Below are 23,918 nucleotides of genomic sequence, written 5' to 3'. Positions count from 1 at the left end.
CGGCTGTTAGAAGGGGGCAAGTTCTTTCGCGTACTCTGTGTAGAATCGAATTGGTATCCCATCAGGTCCAGTGGACTTTCCTCTATTGAATGATTCCAGTTGCTTTTCTATTCCTTGGACACTTATTTCGATGTCAGCCATTTTTTCGTTTGTGCGAGGATTTAGAGAAGGAACTGCAGTGTGGTCTTCCTCTGTGAAACAGCTTTGGAAAAAGGTGTTTAGTATTTCAGCTTTACGCGTGTCATCCTCTGTTTCAATGCCATCATCATCCCGTAGTGTCTGGATATGCTGTTTCGAGCCACTTACTGATTTAACGTAAGACCAGAACTTCCTAAGATTTTCTGTCAAGTCGGTACATAGAATTTTACTTTCGAATTCAATGAATGCTTCACGCATAGCCCTCCTTACGCTAACTTTGACATCGTTTAGCTTCTGTTTGTCTGAGAGGTTTTGGCTGCGTTTAAACTTGGAGTGGAGCTCTCTTTGCTTTCGCAGTAGTTTCCTAACTTTGTTGTTGTACCACGGCGGGTTTTTCCCGTCCCTCACAGTTTTACTCGGCACGTACCTGTCTAAAACGCATTTTACGATTGCCTTGAACTTTTTCCATAAACACTCAACATTGTCAGTGTCGGAACAGAAATTTTCGTTTTGATTTGTTAGGTAGTCTGAAATCTGCCTTCTATTACTCTTGCTAAACAGATAAACCTTCCTCCCTTTTTTTATATTCCTATTAACTTCCATATTCAGGGATGCTGCAACGGCCTTATGATCACTGATTCCCTGTTCTGTACATACAGAGTCGAAAAGTTCGGGTCTGTTTGTTATGAGCATGCCATAGTGGACAATGAGCTACAATTGCTAGTATCACCACATGATTTTAATGAAAAGCTGATGTGCAAAAATATAACCATAACTGTTTGCCTTGCGCACAAAGAGCACAACCCACATACCTGGGTTCCTCTGCAACATCTTCCAGAGGCAACACCATTTTAGACCAATGCCTTCATCATCATTAGCCCTTTTCCACAAAATACACAAGATAATAAGTACATTTTGCAGATCACTGACCATTTTTCCAGATATTTAATTTTGGTACCTCCGACGACTGACATGAGAGTAAAAACAGTAGCTCGAGTATTTGTTACTCATTTGGTCCTACTGTTTGGCAGTCAAAATGCTATCCTTACCAAGCAGGGAACAAATTTCATTTCCTCCCTTGTTGTACAGGAATTCAAACTGTTATAAACAGAGAAATGAAGACAACAGACTTTCATCTCAAGATGAATAGCAGCCTCAAAGGTCTACACTATGCTGTAGAATATGAATCATACGCAAAATTATTGGGACACATATATTCTATACATAGTTTCCCCTTACAAGGCTGTGTATAGAAGACCTATGAACTTTCCATTTGAACTAGACAATCTGCGCCAGGCGTTGAGTGCACCGAAGTCGAAGGACTGATCTGCTGTCTTAAAAGTACCTGGAAAAAGGTGCAACAGAACAATGCCATAGCTACCACTAAACAATTGCAACACAGCAACAAAGGAGCTGTCCTTCCATATACAAAGCAGGTGATTTAGTTTTGCTTCAAAATCCAGTCGTTAAAAAGAGGACCCTGTATGAAGGGCCTTATCTGTTCTTATGTCTAACATTCTCTGTCAATGCTGAAATTTAGCTACCAGACTGTGCTGTTATTCTCCATTTTGACAGATTAAAGCTATACTATGGACAAGTTCTGCCACCCCCTATTGCAATACTAGACCAATCACAAGGAAAAGATGCCATAGTGAAGAAAGTAAAGAAAAAAAGTGGTTAAATGGCCCCATGACTGACCCTGTTATGGTCTGAGAAAGAAACATCCACATGCTTTGAGATTCAGATATTAACTGTGTAAAGCTTTGATAACTGTGGTTTTATGGTTTCCATGTATCTGTCTGTCATTTTCAAGTATTCTGTTGCCAGTATGAGGATTAGGTTGGAAAGACATTCTGTTCATTGGTTGTCATATAGGAGATTTTTTTGCACTTTTTTTAATATTCTGAGCTGCAAAAAGGAGTTGAGCAATCAGATTTTCGGCAAAAATGATATCTGATGGTAATCAAAGTATATGTTCTGTTTCACTCTGCATGAAGAAATAAGTTGCAGGGTAGGAAATTCTCAATAATTTATGCTGTAATCTTTACAATAATGGATGTAGTGATGACAATAAGTTCTAGAAGCAGCCTGTTGCCATTTTCCCAAAGTGGAAAAGATCTGTTTTTGTTTGTTGAGAAAGATGTGTTGTCTCAGTGTCTTATGTGTCATAAAGCTCTGAGTATGGTGATGAAGTATAATATACAGCATCACTACATGTCTCTTCACCCAATACAATACGATGAGCCAGATAGTAACGCAAGAAAGCAACCCGTTACCATATTGAAGGACAAAGTTCAGCAACAGATAAATCTGATGAAAAATGAATAAATAAATATAAAAAATGAATACGTATTTCTTCTACAGACTCTGTATATGTATTGATTTTGTTTATTAAATATGTGTTAGCAACAATTGTAGAGTGCTGATGTTGATGAAGATTCAACTGATGCAGTGCTTGGAGTGAGCTACAAAGTTGCACACATCATTGCAACAACTGCAACACTGTTCTCAATGGGTCCCTTGGTGATATCATGCCTGCTTACCATCTTTGAGTGCTTAGTGCCAGCAGACATTATGAAACTTGAGGAGTTTGGCTCTCCTAGATAACAGTATCTCATCAGGTCCGTGGTATGGGCACAGGTTTGGAAACTCATCTGAAGCAGGAGTGCCAGACTTTTATAACTTTTTTGTTAGCCCTTGAAGAAACTACTGATGTCACAGGTGTTGCTCAACTCACAGTATTGTGAGGGGCATTAATTCAGAACTACAGGTTTTCAAGGAGCTACTACATGTGATACTAATGGAGTACACAATCGCAGGTCATGACATATTTGAGGTTGTTTGTGAGTCCATAGAAAACATGTGCTTGTCACTGTGGCAACAGACAGTGAGCTGCAAATGGTTGGGAGCCAGTAAGGTTTCGTGACTCGTCTGAAGGAAAAAATTAAGACAGAATTTTGGAAAGAAATATTAAGCATACATTGTTTTATGGACCAAGAAGCCCTTTGTGCTGAAAGTGTCAAATGCATCACCATCATGAAGGTCATAGTTAACTGTATAAATTTTGTAAGATGCCACAGCATCAAACTCTGCCAGTTCAAAGGCTTTTTGCATGATCCGCAAGCAGCCTATGATGATATTCTTATCACTGCACAGTATAGTGGCTTAGCAGAGGCAAAGCTCTCAATGTATTATTTGCAATTCGGGAAGAAATTGCATTATTTATGGAAATGAAAAGAGAGAGGCAACCATCACTCAGTGACGAGACATGGGAAGCAGACCTGGCCTTCCTAATTAACATTACAAGAAATTTAAACAGCTTAAATATGTTACTTCAAGGAGAGGATCTATTAATCATTGATATGTGCAATAAAATTAATGTGTTCATGGACACACTTCATCTATGTGAAAGGCAACTTGGAAGTGGAAACTTAATTTTTTTCAAGTGTTTTTCATCCTTTCAATTGCTTGAAGAAATAAGTTTTGGTGGTTATCAGCAAATCATTGTACAACTTCATAAAAGTTTTGAGGGTAGGTTTCAGAACATGTGATGCCTACAAAATGAATTAAAACTGTTTCACAATACATTTCCAGATGTACTGGATACTGTTTCTTCAGAAATGCAACTAGAACTAACAGATCTGCAAAACAGGACACTGCTGAAGAACAGACATTACAAAACCACAAATTTGGTAAGATGGTATCATGAGCTTCATGTGGAAGACTTTCCCATATTACACAAGACTGCAGCTGACATCATATCTATGTTTGGCTCAACACATCATTATGAGCAACTATTTTCTATTATGAAAAGAACAAAAACAGCAGAAAGGTTCCAGCTGCACGACCAGCACTTGAAAGTATTCTGCGTCTTGTGGCAGTTCAAGGACTGACGTCCAATATGTCTTTAATCATGAATAAATGGAACTCTATTTCTCAAACCAAATAACATTTTCATATTTTTGGCTTATTTTAATGTTTATTGTTAATCATAATCAGTCACCCTGTATTTCCTGGTTTGTGGTCTCCTCCCTAGCCATTTTGTGCACAGTGCTGCATGTAAGCTGCTTGCCCAACATGTGTGCAAGCTGTTTATTCACTCCTGCCTGCAAGGGCCCTTGAGCACCTGGCTTCTCACAGCTGAGCTCTTGAGCTGAAACAGCCTGCTTGTATAATGTGCTACACCTAAGTTAGTTTACTATGAGAATTTGAAAAGTGATGAGAGTAGAGATGCCTCCATAAGTGATTTTAAAGTTCAAAAATGAAGTAAATAATTGTGCAGTGCATTGAATCCATAAAACAGCTGTTAACAGTTAATCCCTGACTAGGAAACATAAGTGTGTTATAGTACACATAAGCAGATTTGAGTGTCTTAAAACATGACCTAATAGTTTCTCCAGTTTTAGTTCAATTACACTACATGTAACCAACAAAACAGTGGGAATGTAGTGTTGCTAATCAGTGTACTCTGAGTTCAGTAAGAAATTTTACACAGTACTATTTGAAGTTTCTATGTAAGACAGTTTTTTAGCCAAGGTCAACTGTAGACAGTCATCTTTCATTATAGAAAACTAGCTGCAAACACAAGCAAAAATATATCAAGTACACCAGTAAATGCAAGTTCTTGCCAACAACACTAAATCTAAGTATTCTTGAAGATGTAATGAATGCACTGTTCTAATTGTCTCTCAGTAGAGAGACCAGTTTTGTACACTGTATGATGTTGGATCTGTTTACTAATAAGTTAAAACTATTACAAATGAAGTCTCATTACTAGGAATTAGACATATTACTTTATGCAATACATCATTGTAAACATTAAGGTGATACATTGTTTGTCAATGTGTGTTTGAAGTCATACAAAAAACTAAATCATACAGTGAACAAGGAGGAGTTATTTCACACTTGTCATGTGGTTGCTCCACCTACTAAAGACAACAGTTTTCCCAATAAGCACATGTCAGAGCATTATCCAAGCGCTGAACAACTCAAGCTGCTATATTCTGACAGTAACTCCATTCAAACAGTTAAGAGAAGAATATTCATTACCACTCTATTACAGTCCTGACATAGAAACATAAATAAATAGATAAATAAAATATCTGCTGTAAATGAAAGGAACTAACTGTAATCAATGTAAATCTGTGTTTTCATGATCGATGGGGAAAAGAGCACTGTCTTACAAAAACAGTTCCATCTCTTTGAGAGCTGTGTTATCCTTTGAGGATTGCTAACATTACAACTAAAAACAAATTTGATGGAGGACAGTGGTTGTGAACCATTATTCTGTACAACCTGACAGGTGAAACACATGGACCAAGATAGTGTTTGCCTCCCACCAGGTATGGTTACACAGTGGCCGTTTTGGCCTGCAGCCAATCAAAGTTCAGCAGATGATAATGATGCACCACTGGGCCCTGCCTTTCAAATGCATGTGTAGTGTCATGCCTTTGTGTAGTAACATTATTCAGTCTGCTGTTTGTCATATGTGATGATAAAGTATTATTCAATCTGTGTTTATGCAGAACAGGTTGCTGAGGTCTGTTGAGTTCACCTATGGTCAACTGTAACCAAAATCCAGAAGTATGAAGATAATTAATTAATTATATATAATAACAAAGATGAGGTGACTTACCGAACAAAAGCGCTGGCAGGTCGATAGACACACAAACAAACACAAACATACACACAAAATTCAAGCTTTCGCAACAAACTGTTGCCTCATCAGGAAAGAGGGAAGGAGAGGGGAAGACGAAAGGAAGTGGGTTTTAAGGGAGAGGGTAAGGAGTCATTCCAATCCCGGGAGCGGAAAGACTTACCTTAGGGGGAAAAAAGGACAGGTATACACTGAGGTAAGTCTTTCCACTCCCGGGATTGGAATGACTCCTTACCCTCTCCCTTAAAACCCACTTCCTTTCGTCTTCCCCTCTCCTTCCCTCTTTCCTGATGAGGCAACAGTTTGTTGCGAAAGCTTGAATTTTGTGTGTATGTTTGTGTTTGTTTGTGTGTCTATCGACCTGCCAGCGCTTTTGTTCGGTAAGTCACCTCATCTTTGTTATTATATATAATTTTTCCCACGTGGAATGTTTCCTTCCATTATATTAATTAATTAATTGATTATTCCTCCTGTTTTGTTTGTACCTGGTTAACCTGATACTACCCCTCCCCCTCCTCCCCCACCATGGAAACTCCTTATTTCTGTTACTGGGATAACTGGTACCTCAGAATACAACAATAATTAACTGATGGCAAATGAGTCACATCATTCCGCATTATAACTAAAGTTTCCTCATCAATATACTAACGAATTTTAATTAGTAAAATAACGTACAATAGCGGTTGTTTACAAGAAATCATAACATTTAATTTTCCCACAATGTATATGTTAATGACAGATGAGCCAGTAAATTTAAATCATTTCCTTGCTATGAACAATAACTCAGTCATTATAAAATGATAGGTGAAAGAATAAGTTTGTGACTAATCCAGAATCTGAAACCAATGCTTACCATTGGATTTCATGCCATTTAGCTACCCTTGTGACTGGCAACATGGTGGAGACACACGTTTAAACATGACAGGTCATTTCATCAGGGGTTTTCCTCAGTCTGGGGAATGTCTCTCACCAGAAAAGTGCCTGGCTGTGCCGACATTTCGGGCCAGTAATTGTAATCTCACAATCATACCCACCTGGCTTCAAACACTTGACAATGCATGTGCTACCATGCTGAAAGTAGCTACTAAGATATCAGCTATGCTCAGCCAATCCCATATCACTTGGTTATTTTCACTTTGTTGCTTTCTCTGTTATTTTTTGTTTGTTGTTTTATATTTGCTGCTGGAATTTATTTTTTACATAGTTTATGCTTTTAAAGAGATGAATACAGTAAAAAGGCTCAAAATGATGTAGTTGCCGTAATTATTTGGAGATGAAGAGGCTCGCATGGAATAGAGTGCAGAGAGTTGCATAAAACCAGTCTTCCAACTAAAGATAACACCCACAACATTGTTATGGTGTTGATTGTTACTGCTTGAATAGTCTGCTATTCTTTGCCCATTACGTTAGTTTTCAAAACTGAGAGTCACCATAGTGTAAATACACAGTAAAGATAGAATACTTAAACTCTTAAACAGGGGTTTACAGGAGTTTCTAGGTTTACATCCTTTATGAGTCTCATGGCCTTTTTTTATATTCTGAAAAATTACTTTGCTGCTGCTAAATTACCCCAGAATATGTGCCCATATTTAAGATGGGAAAGAAAGTAGGCATAATCAATAACCTTAATTGTTTTTTCACATGACATCCATATTTTAAATAACACTGAAGCTTATGCTGTTTACATTTTTTATCACTCACTCAGTGATGGAGTTAATAAGTGTGCTTGCTCAGTCAGACAGTTCATCATACAGCCAGATCTCAAACTGACTTGGTAGGCACACACTCAACAGGTATATAGTAAGCTATTAAAGACGATTTCATCCTTCACAGATTAGGTAAGTGAAAAACAATTGCTTACATGCTACACTCTCTTCTCTTAAAATTTTCTTCTTTGAATTAGTCTCCATGAAAACTGAACTGTACATTAACAATATTACTGTGGCAACAGAAAACAACCAGAGCTATCAATGGAATATTGAATATATGACTGAACCAAATAGGATACTCTTCTCATTGGCTTTCAACATTAACTGCATTACCATTGTATGCTAAGAAATTATTCCAAAAGAAAACAAAAGATGGATGAGTCATTATCACAAAGAAATGATGTAGCCTACATATTCTAGTGATCTAGATTTTGCTTTCAGACAGAATAAACCTCAGTAGTTTTAGCCTCACTGCAATATCTGAATGTGGATGGCGTCTGGCCCTGGGATGGAGGATCAGGATGAACTGAGAGCACGATCTAGCTCCCTCATAGTATAAAGGTGGCATTGTAGCACTCACGATTCGGAGAAGAGAATGGTATTTCCTGAGTCTCCTCTGCAAGTTTCTGATGAAGGAAGGGAGGGTGATAGTGGAAAGAGCTCGAAACTTCCACAAAATGGCGGCCCAAAGTCTTGGAGATGGCAACAGGGTCCACAATAACATCATCTGCTGCTATCAGGCCGGAAATTGGGGAATAGATCTTGCTCCCAGAGAGCTGTCAGAGGTTGGTCCACACAACAGAGGAAGGGAAAGAACTGTTAAAAGAACTAGTGAATGAAATCCAACTAGCTATTTTGCTATCCTGAAGAACATGATGACATTTTGCACACATCTGTTTATAATTAATGCAGTTTCCCATTGTAGGACGACAGTTAAAAATGTAGAAAGCATGTCTATGTGCACGAATTGCATCGTGGCATGCCTCATTCCACCAAGGGACTGGGATATGATGTGGTAAAGAGGAAGCGCAAGGAATGGAATATTCTGCAGCAATAAGGATAACGTTTGTTAGATATTCCACCTGGTCATCACAACTGGGGAAATCTTATTCTTCGAAGGTCACCAGGGAGGAGTAAAACCACCAGTCAGCCTCAGTAAGCTGCCATTTGGGTGTGCACGTGGATGAGGTAGGAGTCAGCAGACGGATAGCATACGGGAAATGGTCACTCGAGTAGGTGTCAGAGAGTATGGACCACTCAAGATTGTGGGCAAGCTGGGCAGTGCAAAAGGAAAGGTTCAAATGGGAATAGGTGTGCGAGAAGTTGGAAAGGAAAGTGGGTGTGCCACTGTTAAGGAAGACGAGGTTAAGTTGGTTAAGAAGGTCGGTCAAGAGGGCACCTCTCTGACAGATCCTGAGAGATGCACATTAAAGTCACTGAGTAACCAAATATGGAGGCAGCTGCCCAGTAAACTGAAGGAAGTCTGCCCTGGTGACTTCGAATGTTGGAGGACATAAACAGTACAGAGGGAAAAAGCCAGGTGGGGAAGGAAAAGGCAAACTGCAACAGCTTGAAGATTGGTAGTCAGGGAGATGGATTGACTACAAATGTCATCCCGTATGGGCAGCATGATCTCCCCATGAGGTGGAATGCCAACCACAGGGGGAAGATCAAAATGAATCAGTAAGTAATGGGAAAGCTCAAAGTGGTCACGATGGCACAAGTTCGTTTCCTGAAGGCAGAGTGCAAGGGGATGCTGTGATGCTAAAAGCAGCCATAAATCCTCTTTGTGGGACTGAAGGCCACAAACATTCCATTGAAAGACACTCATGATGAGGAAGAGCAGAAGCATTGGCTTGCTTGTGGAGGCAGTCCTCAGAGTCCAGTGCTGAAAAACGGTTGGTTGTGTGCACCGGCAATATGGAGGTCGGCCGGGCTAAGGTACCACAGGGCAAAACCGTCAAGGAGGACCATAGAGTTGGTCAAGGAGAAGACCATTTGCCTTTTGTGGACTTCTTCAAGCCTTTCCGATTAGAGGAAGACACGGGTGTTGTCTGACTGGAGGGACATAGGAAGTCTTCATGGACATACTCCTTCTGTCCTTTCTGGCCTACCGGTTATGCAGCTGGTGGCTTCACCACTTGAGGTGAGAATTTGATGGCTTCGCGCACAGCTGGACACAGGGATGGCAATGCTACCTTGACACTGGGCGATTTCATAAACTCAGAGCTGAATTGGAGGTCACATGTCTATGTGGCCATGTTCTTCACGGAGCGAAGGGTAACAAAAACAGAACTATAGGTGCCAGATGGGAGAACACAGGGTTTGCAACTAGCCAGTAACTTGCAAGCCAGTGAATTGTGAGCTACTGGGTAAGGCACTTTTTCCCTTACCTGGATCTCTTGGACAGCCCACTTATCGAGATACAAGTGACAATCCCGAGAGGAGGCGCCATGACCACCATTGCAGCTGATACAGCGGGGAGAAGCAGGTGGACAGTTGCCCTCATGTGCATCCCTACCAAAGGTTACACATTTGGCTGGGTGTCTACAAGATGCTCTAGTGTGGTTGAAATGATGACACTGGTAGCAGTGCATCAGGTTCAGAATGTACCGCCAGACTGTGATAATTTCATAGCCTGCTTTGATCTTGGACAGCAGCACCACTCTATCAAATGTGAGGAAAAGAGTGTGGGTGGGTACTAAGGAGGAATCCACCTTTTTCATTACACAATGGACGGCAATGACACACTGATCAGAGAGGTCAGATTGGATTTTGGCCTCAGACCGTTGAGCAGCCTTGTGTAAATTACTCCACAGAAAGAATTCAAAGTTCTATGGGCCCCAACATGAACAGGTGGAGAAGTGAGGTAGCAAGCAGTACTTGAATATCAGAAGCAGACTCCAAAAGCAAAGTGCCATTCCATAAACAAGAGCATGATTTCACAGGGCCAGCAATGGCATCAACACCTTTCTTAATAATAAATGGATTGACTGTGGCAAAGGACTGACTGTCTTCAGTACTTGAGACCATGAGGAACCATGGTGCAGCAGGGAGGGTCTTTGAATCACTAGCCTCATTACATTTACATTTTGTAGGTGTCAATTGGGAAGATGGTTGACTCATTGTGAGAAAATCCCTCATGATTGCTAGTGTCTCTGATGGAGTGCTCCTTCCAACTGGGGGCTCCCTTCACAAGGGAGCACACCCACCTTAGGTGATTGTTCACACCTCAGGTCACACCTCCCAAACATCTGACAGAGGGACCAATTGGCAATTTGGGAGGGTTGCAGCTCAGGTCTGTACTGGAGGGTACATGAAAACCCTATCTGATGACCCAGGACTGGGAATTACACATTACCCAGTCATCTGTTATGGGTCAGGTGTGGGGGGCCAGTGTTCAGGAGTGCACAGCAAGGAAGAAGGAAAAGAGGAACCTCAAATGCCAAAGCAGAGGAACAAGAGGAGAAGGGAAACAAAGGAAGGAAAAGGGAGCAAAAAACAAAGATGAGACTGTTCTTGTGTCAGCAATAGACAATGCAGAACATTCCCAATTACACCCCAGTCGTGTTCCCCAAGGGAGGGGAAACAGAATAGCAAGAGGATAGACCTGCAGCACAGAAGGGAAAAATTACTGCAAAGTCTGGGGCCCTTTGGTAGCCAAGCATGAATGTACCAAAGTATGATGAGCCCCCTGGGGGGACATATCACTCATCTGTAAGTCCATGACAATTCCCTCCTTTGGAGACACTTGAGCTTAGCTAAAACTAATTGGAAGGTAACTGATGTCAGTCAACCCAAGTTCAATAACTCATGTGAGTTGTAGCAAGAAGCCTACTAACATCCTGTAGATTTTCTCCCATATTTTATTTGTGGGGCATGAGCCATGTTAGAAATATTGTTATATTTGGATAAGTTAATGATGTTGTATAGGATATTAGGGTATTCCCTTTTATAGTTGATAGGTTTGAATGGCCTGTTCAAGTTAATTCAGATGTATCTCTTCTGTTATCTATTATCATTTTATAAGCCTAGATATCCTGATGGTATATGAACTAAAGCCCATGTGTCTGTTTATTGTGATAGGATGTATTGATATTGTTTCTGTAATCACTGTTATACCATTGCTGCACAGGCCCCTATGCTTTGGGCCATCCTGCTGCTGGATTATTAACTGTATAAATTCATGTGGAAATACCCTTACAGAAACACTACTTTTTAAATGAACTGCACACCATCTTTCCAGTGATGATAAGCAAACTAGAAACCAAAGCTTTCTCTGCTGCTCCCCTGCCACACTGTAGTCCCCATGCACAATGACATTCCTTATATGTTTGTGTTTATTATTTTTCTAAACCCACTGCGCTGTGTTCTGTCAAAAGTTCTTTTCATCTGATTTAGTTAGTGTAGGTGAACCACTTACACACCATCTTTCCTGTTGTGAACACCTATCTCCAGTTTTTCGATGATGGATAACCTGATGTTGTGCGCAACACAAAGGCTATCTAGGCTGAGATGAGTTTGAGCAGATGAGCAATCACAACTGTTACCTTAATGTAACGTTGAATATTCATATTTCCATTTTCAATTTGTTCTTCTTGTTTATGAACTCTTATACTCACTTACATTCCCTTACATCAGTAGTAACTCATATATTCTTCTCAATATGCTTGAAACTTAAACAAGCTCCACAAACTCACAGGTACAACCTGTTTAAGTACAGCTGCTTGCACACTCGGCTGTGAAGTTCAGTGATCTACAATCATATATGCCTGTGAATGTTTATTTGTGCTCCTCTCTAGTATTACATAGCGGTGCCCCTGAGTGTGAAGTGAATCGTTTCCTTATGGAAACCAGAACACCTCCCTGCACTTGTGCAGTCATATTGGTGCACAATCTCATGTTTGTGCCCATTAGCAATAGCTTCTTGTACACTGTGCCGCATCCAACTGCAGTATCTCTCCTCTGCTATGATCCTATCTTTGCATCTCAGATTTATCGAGTCACACTTGTGGGCAGTGAACTCCTATACAACAGTTCCTGTTGTGGGGTTATCGTACCTACCATCCAACTGTCAGCTCATGTACCATTTGTGCAAAATGCATGGATTGAATCCTTCTTACTGTACCTACCAGAACTACTCATTGTATACCATCATCTGACAGCTGACTATTGCTGTCTAGTCAATGCAATCACTATCGATTGTTCTACCTTCCGTTTTGTGGGAGGGCATGGGGAGTATATGAATGACATGGTCATACTGAGTACTGTATCTGTTCCCTTGACTTTGATCCTACTGAGAGTAGCCACACAGTCTGCTTAAAGAAAAAGGGATACTGTAAATGACTAAGGTCCCCCCCCCCCCCCCCCCTTTTGTTGCTCTGAGCAGCAACCGCCCAATGAAAATCTCACCTAGCCTGTGCTGATATAATTACAAAAAAATGTCATTGTATATGTGTGGCCCTCTCTTAGTTGTCTTAGAACAACACTTGTGACTACTCACTACATAGTATCTTAATATATTGTGATTTGAGCCAACACTTTCCTTAAAGTCAATTTGTAATAAACATATGGTAGCTCAGTACCCCACTTATACTGCTGTCACTGCCCACTATATTGTGTAATTTAGACAGAGTAACATTCATTATGATGTCTGGTCAGGGAATAGTAATTATATTAGCAGTCACCAACACTTTTACATCTTATCATCATACTATTTTATTGTTAGAGAACAAATGGCATTAGTTATTAGAAGGTCCAGGGACCCCATAAAAATACTGTTGAACTGAGTCAGTTCCTACTCCACTGCTGAAATATACCCCTGAGCTTCAACTGATGTACTCCCTTTGACGCAGTGTTCTAGTTCTGCCTACGGTGAAACTGTGAGACCTGGGTGCCACGCCCAGCTGACTTTTTCACTGATGCTGCCAGTACTTCGTCACTGCACTCAGTGTCCTCACTATGCCATGTACTACAACTTCACCACCATTACACTGACTACAGATATGCCATTGTAAAGCTCAACATGGGCTACAGCTACAACCATCCTCCACATGATATTTGTCATTTTTACTAATGTTTTGCACTCTGTTTAAATTGCTCCTGTTACAAACAATGAAATTTCTACTTACATCTCACATCCTTACCAAATAAGGCCTGGCAAGGTATTACCTATCCCAGGCAGTACTTAAAATTTTAAAAATAATCACTTTGTAATATTTCAGACCTGAGACTCGGCTCCTGTGGAAGGGGTAGGAGTGTACAAGATGGGCAAGCATAAAACACAACAAATTGATTTATTTCTCTAAATTTCCATTCACGGGTAGCTCATGAAGTTTTCCTAAGCAGGTTGACTGCCACAGGATATTAGCTGAATGCTAGCCACTTCACACTCTGTTCAAGTGATGTGTGAACTTGTGCTGACAAGGTAACACCACACTTAAGCATTGCTGATGCTGTCAGACAGTGAATCATTCAGGTCAAAACCAATCACCAGAACAGAACTGGTCAGTGGGGCCCTGGGGCAAACTGATGAGCATGGCGATTCTAGTTGTGTAGGCCTCTTCTCATCCGTTTCTTGGACTGTTCAACTTTCCTTCCATTTCTTTTGGCCACAAGCCCCCTGCCTTGTATGAAAGATTTATGACTTAATTTTGGTATCCCTTAAGGATAGACAGTAAACTATGCTATGAGACAGTTTCAACAGTAAATTTTTGCATTTATAATTTCACACTCAGCAACTGTCTTCTAAATTCCAGATTCCCACCCACTCCTGACATACACTATGTGATCAAAAGTATCTGGACACCCCCCCAAAAACATACTTTTTTCATACTAGGTGCATTGTGTGGCAACCTACTGCCAGGTACTCCATATAACAGACCTCAATAATCATTAGACATCATGAGAGAGTAGAATGGGGTGCTCCGCGGAACTCACAGTCTGTGAATGTGGTCAAGTGATTGTATGTCACTTGTGTCATACATCTGTAGGTGAGATTTCCACATTCCTAAACATCTGAAGCTCCACTTTTTCCAGTGTGATAGTGAAGTGGAAATGTGAAGGGACACGTACAGCAGAAAAGCATACAGGTTGACCTCATCTGCTGAGTGACAGAGACCGCCGACAGTTGAAGAGGGTCGTAATGTGTAAGAGGCGGACATCTATCCAGACCATCACACAGGAATTCCAAACTGCATCAGTATACACTTCAAGTACTAAGACAGTTAGGCGGGAGGTGAGAAAATTTGGATTTCATGGTTGAGCGGCTGCTCATTAGCTGCAGAATGGCAAACGGTGCCTTGGTTGGTGTAAGGAGCTTAAACATTGGATGATTGAACAGTGGAAAAATGTTGTGTGGAGTGACAAATCACAGTACACAATGCAGTGATCTGATGGCAGGGTGTGGGTATGGCGAATGCTCGGTGAACATCATCTGCCAGTGTGTGTAGTCCCAACAGTAAACTTCAAAGGTGGTGGTGTAATGGTGTGGTCATGTTTTTCATAGAGGGCGCTTGCTCCCCTTGTTGCTTTGTGTGGAACTGTCATAGCACAGGCCTATGTTGATGTTTCGAGCACCTTCTTGCTTCTCACTGTAGAAGAGCAATTTGGGAATGGCGATTGCATCTTTCAACACGATCGAGCACCTGTTCATAATGCATAACCTGTGGCAGAATGGGTACATGATACTAACATCCCTTTAATGGAATGGGCTGCACAGAGTCCTGACCTGAATCCTATAGAATAACTTTGGGATGTTTTGGAATGCTGACTTTGTACCAGGTCTCACTGCCCGATGTCAATACCTTTCCCCAGTGGAGCATTCCATGAAGAATGGGCTGCCATTCTCCAAGAAACCTTCCAGCACCTGATTAAACATATGCCTGCGAGAGTGGAACCTGTCATCAAGGCTAAGAATGGGCCAACACCATATTGAATTCCAGCATTACCTATGGAGGGCACCATCAACCTGTAAGTCATTTTCAGCCAGGTGCCCAGATACTTTTAATCACATAGTGTACATCCTATCAGCACAAAACTATCATTTATATTTTCAAATGTGGAAGTCATTCTATAATATCTGACTTCAATATTTGCTTTGTCAGCAAAGATAATTATTTCTGCTTCTTGGATGTATGATTTCACATCAGTTTTTGACACTGGTGTGCAGTGCTTTAGGAAAAAAGTAACTTGCACACAATGTGTCACTGTTGAGTAACATAGTTCGGTGAAATTCTGGCCATACTAAAAACAACTGCTACAGTATAGGATTGAAGGAAATTGAAAGAAATATGTAATGAGACAAACATAAATGATAGTTTCATTCAAAGACAAAAATTACACTGAAGTCACCATGATTTATGATGGTCCCCTGAACATTATAAAAGGAGGGATGTAGTTCACAAATAGAGTATGTGATCACCACAGACAGCAGTGCACACTCTGCAATGTGCTCTCTTGCTGGCCACAAGGCCGGTAAGGAGTTGTTGTGCTAGGGCATTCCACTCCTCTACCAACATGGTTGACAACTGCCGGGTGGTTGTCATTGCATGTGACCATGCTACAATACATCTGCCCGATCAGTCACTCGTGTGCTTACTGGGATTAAGTTGGAAAACAGGCAGGCCAGTCTGTTTGCCAAATATTCTCTCATGCCAAGAGCTCCTGGACCTGTGCTGTTTCATGTGGACACACACTGTCATCTGTAAAAATTAATTCATGGCCGAATGCATCCCTGAAAAGCTACACGTAGTGAATGAGTACAGTGACACAATAGCATTGGCTGGTGAAAAAGAGGCAGGGAGCTGGGAGCAGTAAGGTGCTGGCAAGTGGAACTTGACATTTGCACCACAACAGACCTTTACTTGAAAACACCAGTGAAAACTAATTACCATAAAAATTAAGATATTCCACTTTGCTTTTTATTACCAGACACTTGCTTATGGCAGCAGAACAAATAGCTCTTACAGCTCTAAAACTTGAAAAAAATTGAAATATTGAGAATGCTAGTTAATGAGTAATAATATTTTAGCAAAAAGACATATTTATTAAAACAGTATTCAAGCAAATAAGAAACCATTTAAAAATATTGAGATATTGACACAACTGCAGGAGCTACATAGAGGTGAATTTAATTACAGTAGTTATAATCTTTGTTACCCCTGGTAGAATCTATATCAGACAAAAAATACTAAAATGGAGGAAAAAAATCTACACATTAAGACACATTGATGAGAAACAGTATTCAAGGTGGTTTACCGATCAGACCAGATCAACCAGTCAGTTATGACAACCAATGACTATACGGACAAGTTGGTGCAATACGATTTATGATTAAGAAAACTGAGCCCCAGCTATGTGTGCTCAAAACACTGAACTTCAAACAAAGCCCAAATTTCACATTCTAGAATATCTTTCCAATTATCAAATTTCGAGCAACTGCTCATACAAAAAAAAAAAAAAAAGAAAAATTTTAAATGGCAGTTATTGGGAAAATATAATTTACATTCAAATACAATTTCTCAATTTAAGCAATATTTAAACAAATGAACAGATTAAAAAAAAATTGCCAATGACTTGGAGCCTTAGATTCACCTGTCTTGTGCTTAACAAAACCACTAAACCACTTCATCTTGCCCAGCAGCAGACTTAAATACGGTCAGCACACACCAGGTCAGTGAGATAAAAAAATAAAATCACCAACTACAGTAACAAACTTGAGCTTGCCTGTACTACGCATGTGGATGACATGTTGTTGTTGTTGTTGCAGGAATGTTGTTGTTGCTGTGGGCTATAGTCCAAAGACTGGTTTGATGCAGTTCTCCATGCTATCTATCCTCTGCAAGCCTCTTCATCTCCAAGTAACTACTGCATCCTACCTCCCAAATCTGCTTAGTTGTTAAACATATTGATGGCAAAAGGCAAATGTTGCAGTTGCATGTCAGCAAAAAACCCAATGATGTCGCTGCCAGTACACATCCCTTAGAAGGAGTACACTTAAACCGTGACCACAGGTACACCAAAGGAACCAAGCAAGATGCTCACTCAACAAACCTGTATGTGTCTGCTGTTCCACTCTGTCTGTACAACCATGGACCAGACAGCAAAGGCAAACCAAGGCCATGTTGGAACTCAAGTGCTGTTTTTCTCAGACATGTGAGCTTAGTAATTCAAGGCCTGCTCACAAGACGGTGCAACACCAATAAATGCTTGTCAGTTTACAGCCCCACAGAATGTTGCATTCATCACTGCTCAGGAACTTCCTTCTCCAGTTAGCGGGAAGGTAGAACTGACCCAGAAAAAAAATAGCTCGGTGTTAAGCCACCGCAGCTGGTCACACATGTGCTCACTCACAAAATGTGAGGAGGAAGTTACTTAACACCCAGCAATGATACAGCCTCATGCTATCAATGAGGAATCTATAGTGTGCATGACTCATTGGTGACTGTATCATGTTCAGAGGTTTGGAGCTCAGTATGTAGATGCAACATTATGCCTTCCCACACTATAAAACTTGGACCACAAAAGAGCGTTTGGCAATGTTCCTGGGAGCATTGTACATTCCTGTTTCTTGCTATGTGAGGGTATGTTGAATTCCAAATTGAGAGAAAATTTTTATTTCAAGAGGGATATGTTACTGTTCTTGCTTACATAGTCTTTTCCAGTACTTTTGAGAAGAAGCTCCATTAGGAAAACTGCTCAGCAGCTATTTTTATTGATATTACTACTTAGGATCTGACAACATGTTTGAACACATTGGATTACTGTATATTAAAACAGGATTTTAGTACTTTACCTGAGATATTCTGAACTCCATGAGAGAGTTAATTACACTCTCAAATATTGTCATGTATCTAGCAAGAATTGTGTGTCCTTAGATGTAGCTATTTGGATAACAAACACTAGTTTTAACTTGATGAAGATTTATTGAGACTGAAGTCACAAACATACACAAAAGCGTGAAGTGAACTGCATCTGGCCAGAGGATTACACAGTATACATGAAACTACAGAATCTTCCAGAACATTGCTTCTTGGCACATCTAGAAGGTACTGGAATTATATATAGAAATTAAAATTTACACACAGGGTGGGTCTCAAACACATGACCCTCTGCATAGTTGCCCAGTACCATATCCACTGCACCACACCAGTACTCAGTTCCTTATCTTCTTCTGCGACATCGCTTGCTGCTTAAGAAAACAGCATCCCAATGTTACCTCTTTGTAGCCCAGAAAAGAGTCATTGGTCCTGTATACTCCAACTCCTGATGGCCAGTGCTCACATTGGCAGTGGACGTCTTAGAACATAATTTGATGTTATAGCTTCTGTCACCTTTCAGCTTGCTGCATAATACTGGGGCTTCGAATTTGCCTTGGGTTGTGGGATCTCTATAGGGCTTTATTCAAAGGATATGGACCGTATCTCTAATCTTTCGTCATCTTGAGGTGGTGTCAAGATCTTTGACTTCATAAGTAGTGTCAGATAACTGTCTTACAAATTATGTGGTTAAAAATAGCGAGGGAGGAGCTTTTCAGAGAGACCAAGCTTTCAAACAGGAGTGAAGATCCAGACAAGGTCAACAGACCGGTAGACAACAGGGTGATGACTCGCATCGTACCTTTGGCAATTGTTCTCATGAGCCTGCAGCATGCGGAGTCAAGCTAACTGTCAAGATTCCTCAGCTCTGGTTAAACCTTGCCAATGTAATCATTGCCATGTTGTCAGGATACAATGCAAACACAGTATCCGTCACCATAGTTGTGTCACACCCCTGCACCAGGAAAAATGGTGTTAATCCTGCAGTCTCTTCTCTAGTGGTGTTGTAGGCAAATGTCACTGAAGATAACACCTCATCCCAGCTGCTCTGCTCAGTGTTGACATACATAGGTAGCATGTTGGTCAATGTCTTATTAAGATGTTCAGTAAGCCCATTAGTTTGTGGATGTTTGGCAGTCATCACATGGCCTTTACAAATGTCTGCTTGTGTCTGTGTATGTGCGGATGGATATGTGTGTGTGTGCGCGAGTGTATACCTGTCCTTTTTTCCCCCTAAGATAAGTCTTTCCGCTCCCGGGATTGGAATGACTCCTTACCCTCTCCCTTAAAACCCACATCCTTTCGTCTTTCCCTCTCCTTCCCTCTTTCCTGACGAAGCAACCATTTGTTGCGAAAGCTTGAATTTTGTGTGTATGTTTGTGTTTGTTTGTGTGTCTATTGACCTGCCAGCGCTTTTGTTTGGTAAGTCTCATCATCTTTGTTTTTAGATGTATTTTTCCCACGTGGAATGTTGGCATTGTAATTTTGATATAAGAGGTAGTATGAATGTCATGTGATAAATATTTCGCATGAAGCGCTGCTGCGACACAGGCAAAGGTCAATTATGGAAACTAAGCCACTGAATATTAAAATAACGTTATTAAGGAATACACCCGACTGACTACACAAAATAAGAGGGCACACACATTTGTGAGTGAGTATTTCAAAATAAGAATTAAAACTGTAAGGGAAAAGGGCCATAAGTATAGTTACGTCAGTACACACTCAGTTGCATGCAAATGTATGATTGAGATAGTGGCACGTACATTCTAAATACTATCATTCCTCATGGCCTGGGTAAAAAGAATTGTGGTTAAAATGTATTTATTCACATCTATTGTTGAGCAGCGCTGTCATGAAGATCATCACCTCCACCTAAATTCTCCATACAAAATCAAAATAATAATAACCTTCTAGAGTTACAGGAGTTGGGATCCACGGTATTGTAAATGAGAAAGTCATTTTGTTTCACAAGTTGCTTTCATTATTTAGCACAATTTCACTAGTAATTACACAGCACATCTTATCATGAGGGCATGATAACAACGATAGGTAACTATTAGTAAAACCAATAAATGAAGAGCGTAAATCTTCTCTTGTCCGTCAGTGGTAAATACTTTTCAAATTAATCTTTGGGATGAGAGCCAAATAATTATCTAAACATTTATAAAAAAGAACATATTATTAAGTTCCTTTATATCTTGAATATAGCAAGTAGCTTCTCCTGTTGTTCCTTTGTTAGGTCTGGCGATGGCCAGGCATGAAGGTCTTGTCTTGTAGTGGTAGCGCTAATCTCGCCTGCAGATTCTTTATGGGAGGTTGCTATAATGCTCAGCTGCTCTTCAATTACTGGCTCATCGTTTGATATGCACATGCGTCCTGGAAAAATCTGTGCCTTTTTTCCAGCAGTTAACTATGCGCAATTCCCTATATCGCAAATCCATTTTTAAATGAGACAACAGAGAACGGAATGACCAAGTCTTTCTCCAGTGATATGCTTCTATTACATTCCACTATGTGATCCATGGGTTGATGCATGGCAGGACACATGTCAGTTACCTTTGCAGCACTGGCCACAGGAATGATCACTTCATCCAGCACATGTAGTCGCCACACACTCAGATGCGTATCTCCCTCTACACATTCCACCATCTCATCAAACATAATCACCTAGTGACCACAATCGATAATTGCTTGAGAATCTTTCACAAAGTTCATCCAAGAATGATGTCATGACAGCATTCTTGTAAGACAATGAACTCAAAGGGCTGTGTATAGCTACTTATACAGACACAAATAATCCATCTTCCTGTAGGTTGTACGTACTTCCCATTAGCCACCTTCAGTGAAGAGTTTTTGCTGTCAATGAATATCGTTTCCTACAACTGGTAGCAATACTTCTCCAAAGCCCACAAGAGCTCAGCTGGTCAGCCATCCATGAGGGTACTGATGCAGTTTCCCATCATTTTTGTAATTATCAATGGAAGAGGATTTTTCTCTTCGGTGGCATCACCCCCAAGGAAGGTTGCACCCTTTAGTTTTCAGGCTGTGGTGGCTAGGTGATTGGCTGGAGCTTCTAAATGGTGATGGGGACCTTGATTGGCATATGGGGGAGAATCCCCTCCAGTGGCTTGCTTGTGGCAATGGTGATGTACAGTGATCTATAAATATATCCTCTTGTTCTTTTTTTTATCATCCTGGAGCTGGCGTCGGTTTAGTCCTACTTGCCTTCTCTCGGCATGGGGTCATTAAATACATACCATCTTTCTCAGCAGTAGCATGCCACATGGCTCCAGTTGCCTGCAATGGAAACATACTGGCACATTGTCCTGGGTTCTCCAGATGTCAGTCTTCCTTGGGGCATAAACAGGATTCTCATGCTGTGTTGCAGGAGTGGACAATCGTCCTGGTCTTGACAGTTTCATCATTTTCGAAGGTGTTGGACAATGAGAGATTGGAGCTAGCATCTGTTCCTCCCTTATGATCTCTTGCAGCATCTTGGTTCTTGGTTCAGTGGGTATTCCCATTGCCTTTTCAAATCCCTCTCTCATTATCTGACAAATTATTATCTGTCAAGTCTATTTCTTCCTCCATCACAGCCATCAATACAATGTCCGGAAGTCGTTCAAACTTCTTGCAGCCAATTCATTTTTGATGCATTCTCTCAATGTCCTGGCACCATTTTATGAAATCATCTGTTGTGTACAATTCATTCACTAGAAGGACTTGGTACACGTCCTTGGCAACCTCCTTCATAACACGTGCAACTTTCTCTTCCTGCTGCATCTGAGGGTTGACAATTTTGCACAGCTCCAAGATGTCTTGAATGTATGACTTTGTAGTTTCTGCTCCTGAATGCCATGCTCTGCATGTTAATTTTTCTTCTGCTTGGCACTTCTGTCACAGGGTGTCTCTGAAATACTTCTGCAATTCTGTCTGGAATATTTCCCAGCATGTCAACTTTTCCTCGTTGTTCTCGTACTGTTGCTTGGTGGTCCCCTCCAAGTAGAAAAATGCACAAAGCATACTGTTTTGTCTCACTTGTTGAAGCTGGCAATACGTTCGTATCTCTTTAACAACCTATTTGGGTCTTGGTCATCATGTCCAGAGAATACCGCTCGATGTCTTATATGTTGGCATACTGCTGGTGTCTTTTCAGTTATCTTGTCTTCTTCAGTCGCTGAGAGCTTCTGCTCAGTAGAGTATGGTTCGTACTTGGGCTGCTCACCACATAAACAATGGCTCTGTCATGGCCTGTTGAGAGCCACTGTATTGTCAACAATATGCGCAATCAAAAGTTCAAACACCTGGCGCCTCCACCAGAATAATGTCCCACAGGTAGTGAGAACTGATTGTCCTTAGACGTAGCTAGTTGAATAATGAACACTAGTTTTAACTCAACGAAGATGTATTGAGAACTGAAGAGCATGGAGCGAACTGCCCCTAGCCAGTAGATTACACAGTATATATACACTTACAGAACCTTCCAGAACATTGCTTTTTGATACATCTAGTATGTACTAGAAACAGATATAGAAATTAAAATTTACATACAGGGTGTGTCTCGAGCACGTGACCCTTGGCATAGGAGTCCAATACTACATCCGCTGCACTACATTAATCCTCAGTTCCTTATGTTATTTTGTGATAATGTGCAGATCATGGAGTAATTGTGATCTGCCGTGTGGCATTGCTTTGTGCATGCATTCTATTGCTTTATCCCTTTAAATGTCTATGCCAATCTTTTTCTCTCCTCCCACAATATTGTTAGCTAATACAATGGCTTGTCGAGTGCTTTCATTTATTATTTGGCTGGTTTTTTTAATGGCCAAGTCCTCACAGTCCTTAACTGATTTGCTGGTTACTCATTTAATTAATTCACTTGTGGATTTAATTTTGCTATCCAAATTATTAATTTAAGATATATATGAGCTCTTCCAGGAACATCTCTTCCATCAATTTCAGAAGGACGTGCTGCAACTGCTGACTTATCTGTGGCCAAGGAGGAAGTAGTGCAGCATTGGCTAGTGCAGAATCTCGGTTAAAAATCTGCCTGCAGACAAGAAAGAGGGCACTGCTGGCTGGAGTGCATTGGGGAGCAGCCAGCCTATGTACGGAGTCACCAAGGTGTGACCACTGAGCCATGACACCAGTGCCAAGCCAATGGCAATGGGTGTAGGCCATCTGTCTGATACACTGCTTACTGCTGAGTATGGAGAATGGCATCCGGATGGGTGATGCACAGATTCTTACAACAAATGCACAGTAATGTCTACTGCGAATTTGTCTATTGTTAAACTATATGTAACAGTAATTTTAGTGTGGGGTTTTATTTATGACCACACGATTTTTCCTCATCCTTCCTTATTTTACTTAATATTAAGTATAGCTTCCCTTTTTTGCTTTATGTATGTCTTTAAGTGATGTCTGCCCCCATTGCTGAATGGTCTTCTCAGCTAACTGCCATTCAGGGGCCTCAGTTTGATTCCCAGCCAGGTCGGAAATTTTATCCCCTTGGAGACTGGGCGTTGTGTTGCACTCATCATTTCACCATCATCAGTGCACAAGTCACTGCAAGGCATCAAATAAAAACACTTT

The sequence above is a fragment of the Schistocerca piceifrons genome, chromosome 9 (genome assembly GCF_021461385.2).
Source record: "Schistocerca piceifrons isolate TAMUIC-IGC-003096 chromosome 9, iqSchPice1.1, whole genome shotgun sequence".
NCBI classification, from domain to species: Eukaryota; Metazoa; Arthropoda; class Insecta; order Orthoptera; family Acrididae; genus Schistocerca; species Schistocerca piceifrons.
Note: the sequence above shows the minus strand (reverse complement) of the source record.